Source organism: Castor canadensis, chromosome 10 (genome assembly GCF_047511655.1).
Source record: "Castor canadensis chromosome 10, mCasCan1.hap1v2, whole genome shotgun sequence".
NCBI classification, from domain to species: Eukaryota; Metazoa; Chordata; class Mammalia; order Rodentia; family Castoridae; genus Castor; species Castor canadensis.
The window spans coordinates 64246833-64258851 of record NC_133395.1 but is presented as its reverse complement, the minus strand read 5'-3'; the positions used below and the strand labels follow the sequence as shown (position 1 = coordinate 64258851).

Sequence of the window (12019 nt, the reverse complement as noted above, 5' to 3'; positions counted from 1 at the left end):
TACTCAGCATAAATGATATATATTGCTTTTGAATTAAAATAAATGACTTGATTTTCATATAAATTCAAATTGGCCTTCCCTATTTTAGCAGTAATTCTTCAACCCTTATAAATGATTTGTAAATTTGTCCAAATGTGCACGACAGCAGCACACGAGCTCGATGTCCTGCCTCTGCCTTACTGGAGATGAGGTCTGCTTACTGAATTTCTGGTTTCCATTACAGCTGATGACATGCAAGAAATGCTTGTAAGAACAAATGTTTGGTTCCAGGCTGTAGCCTAATTTAATAGTGTGCTTGAAAAAGAAGAGTTGATGATTCATTCCAAAACCCCTGGGGAGGGAGGGGTGATTGCAAATGATTTGGAAAGGGGCAAGGAAGCCTAGTAGGGACACACAGCAGCAATCTAAACAACAACCAAGAGTCTTGTCTAAACTTGACTGAGTGCTGATCATTTTCCAGGACGATTTTAGCTGAGCAAAGTCTGTTAGATTCAAAACTCTTTTCCCGTTACTCTGATTTGGAGAGGGGAGGTGGTAACCGTATTAATTTTCGATTGTTTCAGCTAATATGAAATATTTGGAGGGATGATTATCCTGAGGTCTTCATAATTGTGGTTTTTCTCAAAGCCACATGTGATTGCAACTTTTTAGAGGCCACAACCCTATGCAAATTTTTATGTTTTTTTTCAGTAGAACTAAGAACAAGGCACATGAGCCATCTAAGTAGGTGGAGTAGACGCCTCTCATAGGCAAGGCCCAAAAGCCCTCTCCCGCTGTTTGCTTTGTTGATTCCTGAAACTTTGAAAATCAGGAATTCATTTCCCTGGATTAAGACTGCATCTGTCTGGCTGGGGAGTGCGGCTCAGGGGCAGAGTGTTTGCCTAGCACTGGGTTCTGTTCCTGGCACTGCCAAAAAGCATAAAAAAATTTTTTAAAAAAGGACTTCATCTATTGAAATATTAATAGTCTTACTCAGAATCACTCATTAAAATTTCTGGGCTATTTTTACAGCTAATGGTATGGTCTCACTGCTCCAGGTTTAGCAGGCTTCCATAAGTAGGTGGGGAAAAAGCAAGAGGACCCTGGCTGTGTAGAGCAGAGGCTGCGTGTGCGTGTGTGTGTGTGTGTGTGTGTGTGTGTGTGTGTGTGTGTGTGTGTGATGGGGAAGGCAGTGGCAAATACCCTCAGAAGGTGAGATGAAGCAGAGGAAGAAATCTGAAACCTTTTCCTTACGTAGGAACCATTTTACCCATTCTCAGTCAGGTCTTCCTTCCCTGCCTACTAGAGGAGAGTAAGGTTGATATGGTAACATGGTCCAAAGAAAGCCCACACACTTGATTCTTAAGTAACCCTAAACTACAGTCTGGATTATCATAGCAATTAATCCCCAGCATTTACCAAAACCACTTACTTAATTTGATGAATGTCTATTGTTCCTTCATAACAGCTAGAAGCATTGTAGTCTCTTTATCATTTAAAAAAATATTCTATAATATTCTTCTAGAAAATGTGGAAAAATTAATCTTTCTCCCCCACAACTTCATAAAGGAGTAAAATACTTGCTGCTGTATAAAAATGACTCCAATCTTTGGTTGTCTGTTAGGCTTTCTGAACTAGTGTTACTGGATCCATGGTTACATCACTGAGGTAACAGTGAATTTTATTTTAGTTTCTCACCATTTAACTTACTTATTTCTTTTATGTAACTTTCAAAACACTTTAGTACCTAGGAAGAAGGAAAAAGAAATTAAATAAAGTTTGGCTTATGCCATTTTAAATGATTATTTGTGTTACTGCATGTATCTTTGCTTCTTAAAGCAACTAGTACTAAGGGGAAAAATCTTGTTTCATGAAATGCTTTCAGTAAGCCCACCAGAATCAACTCGATGACAGCCAATATGTCAGAGCAGAATTAGTCTCTTCATAATGAATCTCTCTGCCTTGGTGTGACTGAGGAAAAACCTAAATAAAACCTCTGGCTTCATTTGCTCCTTGTTGACTTAAAGATCACTAAATTTAGAGGTCTCACAGCTGGGCAATACATTGTTAATTTACCAGAAGCTTTGCTATATAGATAACACTTCTGCTTTGTGGGTTGTGATAACAGTTGCCTAGGTTAGTTTTTAGGGACTTTTGTTGAAAACACTGACTTAACTTGGTCCTGCTGATGTCCCATAGGTGACAAGAACAGGATGAGAAGGCTGCCAAGCCTCTCTGTCTTCATGTTGTGTCTGTTTTGCTACCTTAACCTTTGGGTTAGATTCTACTCAGCTCTGCATGTAGACATGCTGATCATTTGGGAAATGTTTTGTCCAGAAGTACAATGCAGGGTTAACTTGATCTAGACTTGCCTAGTTTCTCTCTCTTTCCTCTTCAAGGCTAAAAATACCTACCAACTGCCAAGTCCAAAAACACCAGACTATGAAAGGAACAAGAAGAGCAAGATCTCCACTTAATCCCAGAAAATATATGAACATCCCTCTTTTTTATCAGCCTCCTTCCTTCACTAGTCTTAACTTACATCTGTAACCTCAGCAACCTGGAAAGGAGAAGCTGATTTGTGGGTATAGCTCCCTCTTCTCCATTCTTTAGTCACTGAATAAAGTCTTTATTTCTCCCCAACACTTGTGTCTTGGAATTGGTTTTTCCTTAGAATGAGCTTCCCCATCTGAGTTTGGTAACACTAAGGCATGACTGTTCAAAAAAAGTCTTTTTGGCCTGAGAAGATTACTAGGTGTTTTCATCATCATTAATTTATTGGCCAGATATTGAGTACATGTAACGCAGCAACACTGTACTGCAGACACTAAGACCACAGAGCTGAGGTTCATCCTGACCTTAGTTGTCCAAGTTAGTCCGTGCAAGGAGACAGACGAATTACTTACTGTCCTCCAAGAACATGGAAGGCATTTGTGGAAGACCATGGAAGATTCCGCACTCATGCTGAAGCATCAGTACAAGTAATCTAAGGAGATGTAATATCTTTGCTGAGATTCTGAGAATGTGAATACTGTTAGAAACTAATCAGATGAAGAGGTGGTAGGAGGAGTAGCAGAAGCAGAAGGAATAGCATGTGAAAGAAATAGTCTTTGCTTTTTTAGGACAAGGCCAATTCCTACTCATCACAGTAAAAAAAAAGAAAAGCAAAAAACACTTCATCATAGCAAGTATGCCCTGGTGCTAGTAGCAATAACTGATAATATGTCTCTTTCAGAGGGAATTTAGGTTCTCTTAGGGCACCTATCAAAAAGGAGATTGTTGGGCTGGCGGAGACTCAGGTGGAAGAGCGCCCGCCTAGCAAGTGTGAGGCCCTGAGTTTAAACTCCAGTCCCACCAAAAGCAAACAAACAAACAAGGAGATTATTAATGCAAGTACTGCAGTGTCCTAAACAATACCTTCATCAGAAGAAAATACAAGATGCCAAGGGCTTGAGACTTCAAGTAGAGGAGTTGTGCATCATAATTAATTGAATATGTTTTATTTAGTAAATTGGTTATAATTTTTCTCATATTATTTTTATTAAAATAAAGGAGTCCCTTCTTCCTTCTAAAATTCATCATTTAAGAATATAAATACAGTATTGTTTAATTAGGAAATATCTGATTTCAGATGGTTTTACTAACCAACCATGACCTGGTTCTAAGGGGTGATATTTGAATAGATTTACCTGGCCCCTATAAACACAGAGAAAAGCACATTGCTGAAAGCTGGGGAATCAAACTGACAATAGAGATGATTCACAATGGTTTCTTCTTTTGTCAAATGGCTATTTGGGGTGGTGGAGTCTTTCTTATTGCCAAACAAATTAGGTATTGACTTAGGAGTCTGAATCCAGATCATCAAGTTTTGATTCTACATTCTTTTCAGTTGGTGGTAGTTATAAATTTTAGAAGAGCAATCCAGATTGTTTATTGTAACATATCAGACTTTTAGAGATAGAAATTATTTTGGAGATCTAGTCTAGCCCTTCTGAAGGCAGCTGAGAGAGGTTACTCAGCATGGTGATAGTAGCAAGACCCAAACTTGGGCCTCTTGATTTTATTATAGAAGCATTTGATGCTTCTGTGGCTGGTCTCCTCAGAAATTAGAAATAGAGATATTAGGGAGAGCCTGGGATCAATACCTATAGGGAAGTGAAGGCCTTAGAGGGAGGAGTTGAACTGTGGTGATTCCAATGACAGCCACGTGCTCTGGAGCTGGGAGGCTCCCTCTGAGTTACCCTCCATCAAAAAACGGGTCTTGGGCCTCTATTACCCCTCCCTAGTCATGACTTTAAGAAAGGGGCTCTCTTTGAATGTTATGGTTGAATCTAAAAATGTCTCCTGGGGAGAGGGAGGAGGTGGGGGCGGGGAGGAGAGAGCAATGACCCAAACAACATATGCAAATAAAAAATAATAATAATAAAATCAATAAATAAAAATGTCCCCTGAAGGCTCATGTGTTAAAAGTTTGCTTGCCAGCTGATGGGTCTTTGAATGTGATTGGATTATGATGGCTCTGACTTCATAGGTGGACTAGCCCATTGATGAATTCAAAGCCAAATAGGCTATTAGGAGGTAGGGCCTGGTTGGAGAAAGTAGGTCACTGGGGGTGTGTCTTTGAAGGGTATATCTTGTCCCTGGCTCCTTCCTGTTAATCTCTCTTTCTTCTTCCTTGTTGTTATATGGTGAGCAGCTTTCCTCCACCATCCTCTGCTGCCATGATGTACTGCTTCAGCACAGGCCCAGAAATAATGGAGCCAGAAGTCATGGACTGAAGCTTCTGAAACTGTGAACCAGATTAAATCTTAGCTCTGTTATATTGTTTCTCTCAAGAATTTTTTCATGGGATGAAAGGCTGACTAAAATAATGGTGAGAATAATTCTGGGAGGACTTATCTAAAGGCAGTGGGTCACCATTACCTCCAGAAGCTAATACTGAAGATGACTGAATCACCTTTTCTACAATGCTGAATGTTGCTTAGTAATGATGACTTCATATACATCCATTTGATTTCTCCCAGTAACTGAGACCTTTGTTGCCAGATCCTCAATTTCTATTGGTCTCAAAAGAAGTAGAGGACTGGTGATGTAGTTCAGTGGTAGAGCACTTGCCTAGCATGCTCAGGACCCTGGGTTTGAGCCCCAGTACCACACACACACACACACAGAAGTATAACATGTAGTTTAATGCTAAGACTCTATCAGGAACTAAATAATATTTATGGATATATAAAAATCAAAGAAATTAATTATAACATTAACTGTGGTTTGAAAAGAGTAACTTAATATAATGACACTCCCCACCCTTGATTAAATCTATGATTTGAAATTAAGAATATGGCTTATTATGTTAAATATGTCACAATCTAAATGTTAAGAAATCTATTTGCTTCTTTATACTATTTTTATTAGCATACATTAATAGTACGGGGGTTTCATTGTATACATTTTATGTACAGTGTACTTTGAACAAGTTCACCCCCTCTTATACTCCTGTAGCCTCCTCCCTCATCTTTCCCTTCTTTCTCTTTAACAATGTTTGGAGGGTTTTGTTATGCCATCTTGATATATAAATATATATAACCAATACATATTTTAGTTCAATCCTCTTCACTCCTAAGAACTCTCTCCTTTAAAAATATGGAATGTTTCACAAAATTTTCATGTCATCCTTGTGCAGGGCCCATTCTAATCTTCTCTGTATCATTCCAAGTTTAGTATAGAGCACTACTATAGTGAGTACTCGATCTGCTTTTTGATTGGCAATAACCAGTCAAAACCTACTCACTGGGTAGGAGGGAATCAGAAACCGATGTGTATGTTAAGAGAAAAAGAACATGAGCGTAAGTCCAAAGACACAACTTCCATGAAAGACTTCCCTGTTGTCCTAATTAATTTCAGAGGAACCTAAGAGGAAAAATTCCTGCTAACTTCTAAGTTAGCTTGATATCCTTTTTCATTTGTATCACCAAGGGGCACAAAGTGAATAAATCAATATCCCTGAAGCATGCACTTAAAAATGTTGAACTTTTTATCTTCCTAAATTTCTTTTTCCTTTAAGAAATAAGATTAGAAGAACTTTTTACATTTGAAACAGGATGAAAACTTGAAGTCAGAAGGATACAATAGTTTATGTCACTTATTAAAAATGCCACTTTGTATTGAACAGCTCAGGTGTTCTCATTCCATCTGAAAGATAATTTGTCTCAAAGGCATACATAGTGTACTTATTATATACTGTGTGAACAAAAGAATTTAGGTCCAAGAAAAAGATATCTGCAAGTTTCTCTTGTTTCTTGTGGTACTGGAGATTAAACCATAGGCTTCACGCATGCTAGGCAAGCACAGTATTCCTGAACTATATCTCAGCACAGTCCCCAAGCTTTAATTAGTGCTCCAAACAAGAAGCAAACTTCAAGAGTAACAGTAATAGCAGAAGACCCAAATGTCACACATGGCATTGAGAATCATAATGAAAGGCCTTTTGTGTCACCAAAGCATCCCTTGGCAGGCCCAGCTGCAGCTGTTAATGTTTCGAGATCATTCTAAAGAGGCAGATGTGCCAAAACCTGGTAGTGCCCCGTTTCCAAGGAGCAGGACATGGTGTGTCAGTTATTGGGCTTAAAGGAGTGGTCTCAGAAGTCCTCTCCCAAGGAGCAGCCGTGGGTGTCCCAGGGTGAGTGGATGACCTAAGAGACGTCTCCTCTGTGATTTCTCAAAATGCCAAATGAGCAATGAGTTGAAGCTTCAGCTGAGTGCTACTTTTCAAAGAATATCATATACAGTAAAAATAATATTTATTTGGATATATTCAGAGTTCAAGAAAAATTTCATAGAATTTTACAGGTTTTTTTGCTGTCATGAATGGTTTGCTAAACAATTTATAATACAAAAAGGAAGAGGTACCTTCCCAAGCAGCAGTGTAGGATTGAATCAGAGGATATGGTGATCAGAGGGAATTTTGCTGGGATTCCAGAACCAGTGTGTGCTCCCTCTAGAAACACTAGAATGAGGCAAACACTCACCTCCCAACCAGGACACTTCACTCATGTAATTAAATAACATAGCAAAATTCTCTTGCACCTTTTTTCTTCCAATGCATCCATTAAGTTTCTTTCACCCTAGTCCAAACATCTTTTACCAGGACTATGTTGACATGAAAAAGGAACTATTCATGATTTGTTGTTCTGTAGAAAAAGTCACCCCATGATGATCTTGTCTACAAATTACTATGGTATTATGTAGATGGATAAGTGCATACGCAGATCAACAAAACAAACACCCTTTCAAAATCTTTTAGGAAAGAATTCTGCCAGGGGACTGTTACATAGCTTTGTCTGGAAATGTAGCTCTTGACTTAAGTAGAGATTGCCTGCCTTGCCAGGTGTATATAATAGTAATAGTACCAGAAGAGTGTATTAACTTGGAACTTTATAAAGGCCACAAAAAGATTCGTTGGCAATGAAGTTACTCTGTAGAGTTAGAATTGTACTGTACAATTTGCTCTGTCTTCTCCCCTTCCCACACACATCATCTTCCAGATCTTTTTAGTGATAACTTAGTACAGTTTTAAAAGAACTTTTTGCTTTCCATGTCTCAAATGTGTGGCAAAAACTTCCAGCTTTTTTTGTTTTTGGTGGTGATAGAGGGCAGGGGAAGGAATGGCCGTCATGTGGACATCTTAAACTGTTCTCAAGGTGTCCTTGGACTAGACCACAAGTCTCTGGAACACGCTCCCTTCTCTGCACACCAGGGTTCCAGGAACGTTTTGGGTCTCTATCTCCACTGAATTCTGGTTTGGGGCTCAGTCTTCCCAGAATCTGATAGGGTACAGCATGCCTTTCTAAGTCAGAGACATTTCTTTTATCTGCTGCCCATTGGTAAGGCCATGCCTTTCACCCAGTTCTGAATCTCTGTACTCTAATCCCAGTATTCTCCACGTGCAAGAAAAATACTCACTGATGTTGTGGGTTGAGTGAATGATTGTATAACTATTCTTGTCCATTTGTTTTTTTGTCATAGGGGTTTGAACCCAGGGCCTCAGGCTTGTTAGGCAAGCACTTTTCTTGAGCCACTCCCTGCCAGCCCTTTTTTGTGATTTTTTTTTTTTTTAAAGATAGGATCTCAAGAACCATTTGCCTGGGGTGGCTTCTAACCACGATCCTCCTGATCTCTGCCTCCTGAGTAGCCAGGATTACAGGTGTGAGCCTACTAAGAGCCTGGCTCTTTGTCCATTTTTAATATAATAAAAAGACACAAGATCTTCAGCTTTACTAATCAAAGAAAATTAAAGTACTTTTTAAGAATAAAGAAAATAGAACCTCTGGTACTGGCAAGAAAAGAATAAACAGTATTGTGGTCCATGATCAGTTTACTATAATCTCCTCCTATTCCTCTTTGCTTAATTTACCAACTCAAATATATAAATAATAGATAAATGTCAGTTTAGCAATTAACAATTGCCCAAAATTGGAAGGACATTTTCCTCCTCCATTTGCGTCTCCTTCCACAGCCCTCTGTGGCATTTTCCACCTCACAATCTAAGGTTGAAAATGAAAATGAAAATCAAAAAACTATAATCAATTTCAAAATACAAATCCTTTTAGCTTTTTTAAATGTGCATATTTTTATTAATTACTTTCCTTAAATCTTACTCTCTAGGAATGTGAATGTGTTCTTCTTTAGAAAGGAAAATGTGGGTGAGAAATATGCTCTACTTGAGCCCTAGAGAGGTTCTGGGAGACTGGATCCAGTCTGCCTCTGTCCTCGTGGTCTCACTCATTCTCTCTCCTGTTCCAGACTTGCCCAATGCTGTGCAGCCTTTTCTTACCATGCTGGGCTTTGCACACACTGTTCTATCTACCTGTAATGCCCTTCACTACCTTTCCTGTGTGGAAAATTCTTAGTCATTGTTCACAACTCAGTTCAACTCTCACTTCTACAGTTAACTCTTCCTTAACAAACTTGTCCCCTAATCTTAGCTCTCTACCCTTCATTCAAAACAAAACAAAACAAAAACCTAGCCTTGTCCAGGAAGAAATCCTCTCATCTCTCTCTCTTTTTTTTTTTTTTTTGAAAGTACTGAACTCAGGGTCTTGTGTTCTACCACTTGAGTCTTACCTGTCCTTTTGCTTTTTTAGTTTGTTTTTCAGATAGGGTCTTGCCCTGGCCTGCCTCAAACCTCAATCCTTCACCTCTGCCTCCTGAGAAGCAGGATTATAAGTATGAACCACCTCACGTGGCCCACTAATCTCCTTCTCTAAGAGCACTAGACACATTTATTCACCCACTGGAATGTTCTATGCCTACTGTTATAGATGTTGAAAAAAAGTAGTGGACAAAATAGATAAGCCTTTTGGGGCTTTTAGCCTAATGGGGAAGTAAATAAGTAATTTTGTATGTTGTATGTTACAAGATGATAAGCACTTGTGAAGAAAATAGAGCAGGAAAAAGGGAAGACATGCCAGGGCAAAATGTGTGTGCAGTAAGGGAAATGCTTACACATTGAAATAGGGTGGCCGGAAGATCTCAGTGAGAAGGTGGCATTTGAACAAAGACTTGAAGGAGGTGAGGGAGTGAACAATAGAGATAGCTGATGAAGAGTGTGCCAGGAAGAGGAACAGAAAACACAGAGACCCATCACCTAATAATAAGTGAAGAACAGCAAGCGAGGTCATGTGGCTGGAACAGCATGAGCAGGAATAAGGGTAATGGGAAGCAGGTCAGAGAGGCAAAACAGCAGACGGAGGCCCAGGACTTGGGAGGTCTGAGAGACCACAGTATGAACTTCCTCCTGTACTAGGAGTGAGATGGGAAGCTATTAGAGGGTTCAATCAACAAACTGGCTTGATGTATCAGTTGGCTGTTATGCAATATGGATTGTTGGAGGATAAAGCAATAATCCAGTCAGGAGAAGACAAAAACTTAGGCCAGGATTGTAGCAAGGGAGACAGTGAGAAGTGGTAGGATTCGTGATGCATATTGAGGGTAGGCCCAATTAAATTTCCTGGTGGATTAAGTGCAGGGTATGAGAGAAAGAAACAAGCCAAAGATTACACCAAAGCTTTTGGCCTGAGCAAATGGAAAGATGGAATTGGGGTGATGAAAGTTGTAGAAGGAGAGGATTTGGTAGGAAAGAATAGGAATTTGGTTGTGGTCATGATGAATTTGAGATGCCATCTCACCTTTAAAATAGAGATGTATGAGCCTTGAGTTGGGGATAGATATCTGCTGAGATAAAAATTTTGGAGTCATTAACATCCAATTAGTTTTAAAGTGATGACAATAAGTGACATCATATAGAGAAGGGTCATAGAAAAAAGTTCACACAGTCCCAGGGTGTTTTGATATTGAGTGACTAAGTACACAGGTCTCTTACAATGTGTTCACATTTTATTGCAATTGTTTTTGCTTGTCTTACATTAAATTGTGATTTTCTTAATCAGAATAACTGGATCTCAGGGTTTTTTTTTTAAACAGATTTATTTGAAGTATAATTTACTCACTGTAACATTGACCTGTTTCAATATAAAATTCAATGGTGTTTAGTTTTTACTCGGTTTGTAACTTCAATAACAGGTATATGGCAAGCGCTTCATAAATGCCTTCATAATGAATGTTCAATTAATTTTTCAGTGCTGGAGATCAAACTAGGGCCTCATGCATGCTAGGCAAGCACTGTACCACTGAACCACATCCCTAGTCCTGATTGTTCAATTTTTAAATGAATGAATAAATGTGATTTTTGATCAGACCATTACATTGCTTGATATCACTTTATCAAGTACAAAATAAGGATGCTGACTAGAGGATTTTTAATTCTCTTTCAACTTTGAAATTTAAAGTTCTAAATGTTTGTTTCAGAGGTGTGAAGGTTAATTTTCTGTCAACTTGGGTAGCCCAAAGGGTGCGCAGGTATTTAGCCAAATATTCTGGGTGTATCTGAGAAAGTGTTTCTGGATAAGAATAATATTTGAATTGGTACAACAAATAAAGCAGATGGCCTTCCATAATGTTGGTGGCTTTATCCAATCAATTTGCAGACATGAATAGAACAAAAAAGACTAAGAGAGAACTCATCCTGCCTGACTACTTGATTGGAACATCAGTCTTTTCTTGCCTCAAGCTGAAAAACCTACTCTTCTTTTTTTTTTTTTTTTTTATTTTTCTTTTATTATTCATATGTGCATACAAGGCTTGGTTCATTTCTCCCCCCTGCCCCCACCCCCTCCCTTACCACCCACTCCACCCCCTCCCGCTCCCCCCCCTCAATACCCAGCAGAAACTATTTTGCCCTTATCTCTAATTTTGTTGTAGAGAGAGTATAAGCAATAATAGGAAGGAACAAGGGGTTTTGCTGGTTGAGATAAGGATAGCTATACAGGGCATTGACTCACATTGATTTCCTGTGCGTGGGTGTTACCTTCTAGGTTAATTCCTTTTGATCTAACCTTTCTCTAGTTCCTGGTCCCCTTTTCCTATTGGCCTCAGTTGCTTTAAGGTATCTGCTTTAGTTTCTCTGCATTAAGGGCAACAAATGCTAGCTAGTTTTTTAGGTGTCTTACCTATCCTCACCCCTCCCTTGTGTGCTCTCGCTTTTATCATGTGCTCATAGTCCAATCCCCTTGTTGTGTTTGCCCTTGATCTAATGTCCGCATATGAGGGAGAACATACGATTTTTGGTCTTTTGGGCCAGGCTAACCTCACTCAGAATGATGTTCTCCAATTCCATCCATTTACCAGCGAATGATAACATTTCGTTCTTCTTCATGGCTGCATAAAATTCCATTGTGTATAGATACCACATTTTCTTAATCCATTCGTCAGTGGTGGGACATCTTGGCTGTTTCCATAACTTGGCTATTGTGAATAGTGCCGCAATAAACATGGATGTGCAGGTGCCTCTGGAGTAACAGTCTTTTGGGTATATCCCCAAGAGTGGTATTGCTGGATCAAATGGTAGATCGATGTCCTACTCTTCTTGCATCTCCTCAATCCTGCTGGCCTCTAGAATAGAAATAACATCACTGGGTCTTCT

General features: G+C 39.2%; 1 non-coding gene across 1 annotated transcript; it reads right to left on the bottom strand.

Moving 5' to 3' along the window:
- Positions 1–5616: 5616 nt before the first annotated feature.
- On the bottom strand, positions 5617–5726 carry LOC141413105 (U6 spliceosomal RNA). The gene has a single exon (XR_012437929.1). It is a non-coding gene; the product is annotated as a U6 spliceosomal RNA (small nuclear RNA).
- Between the last annotated feature and the right edge of the window lie 6293 nt (positions 5727–12019).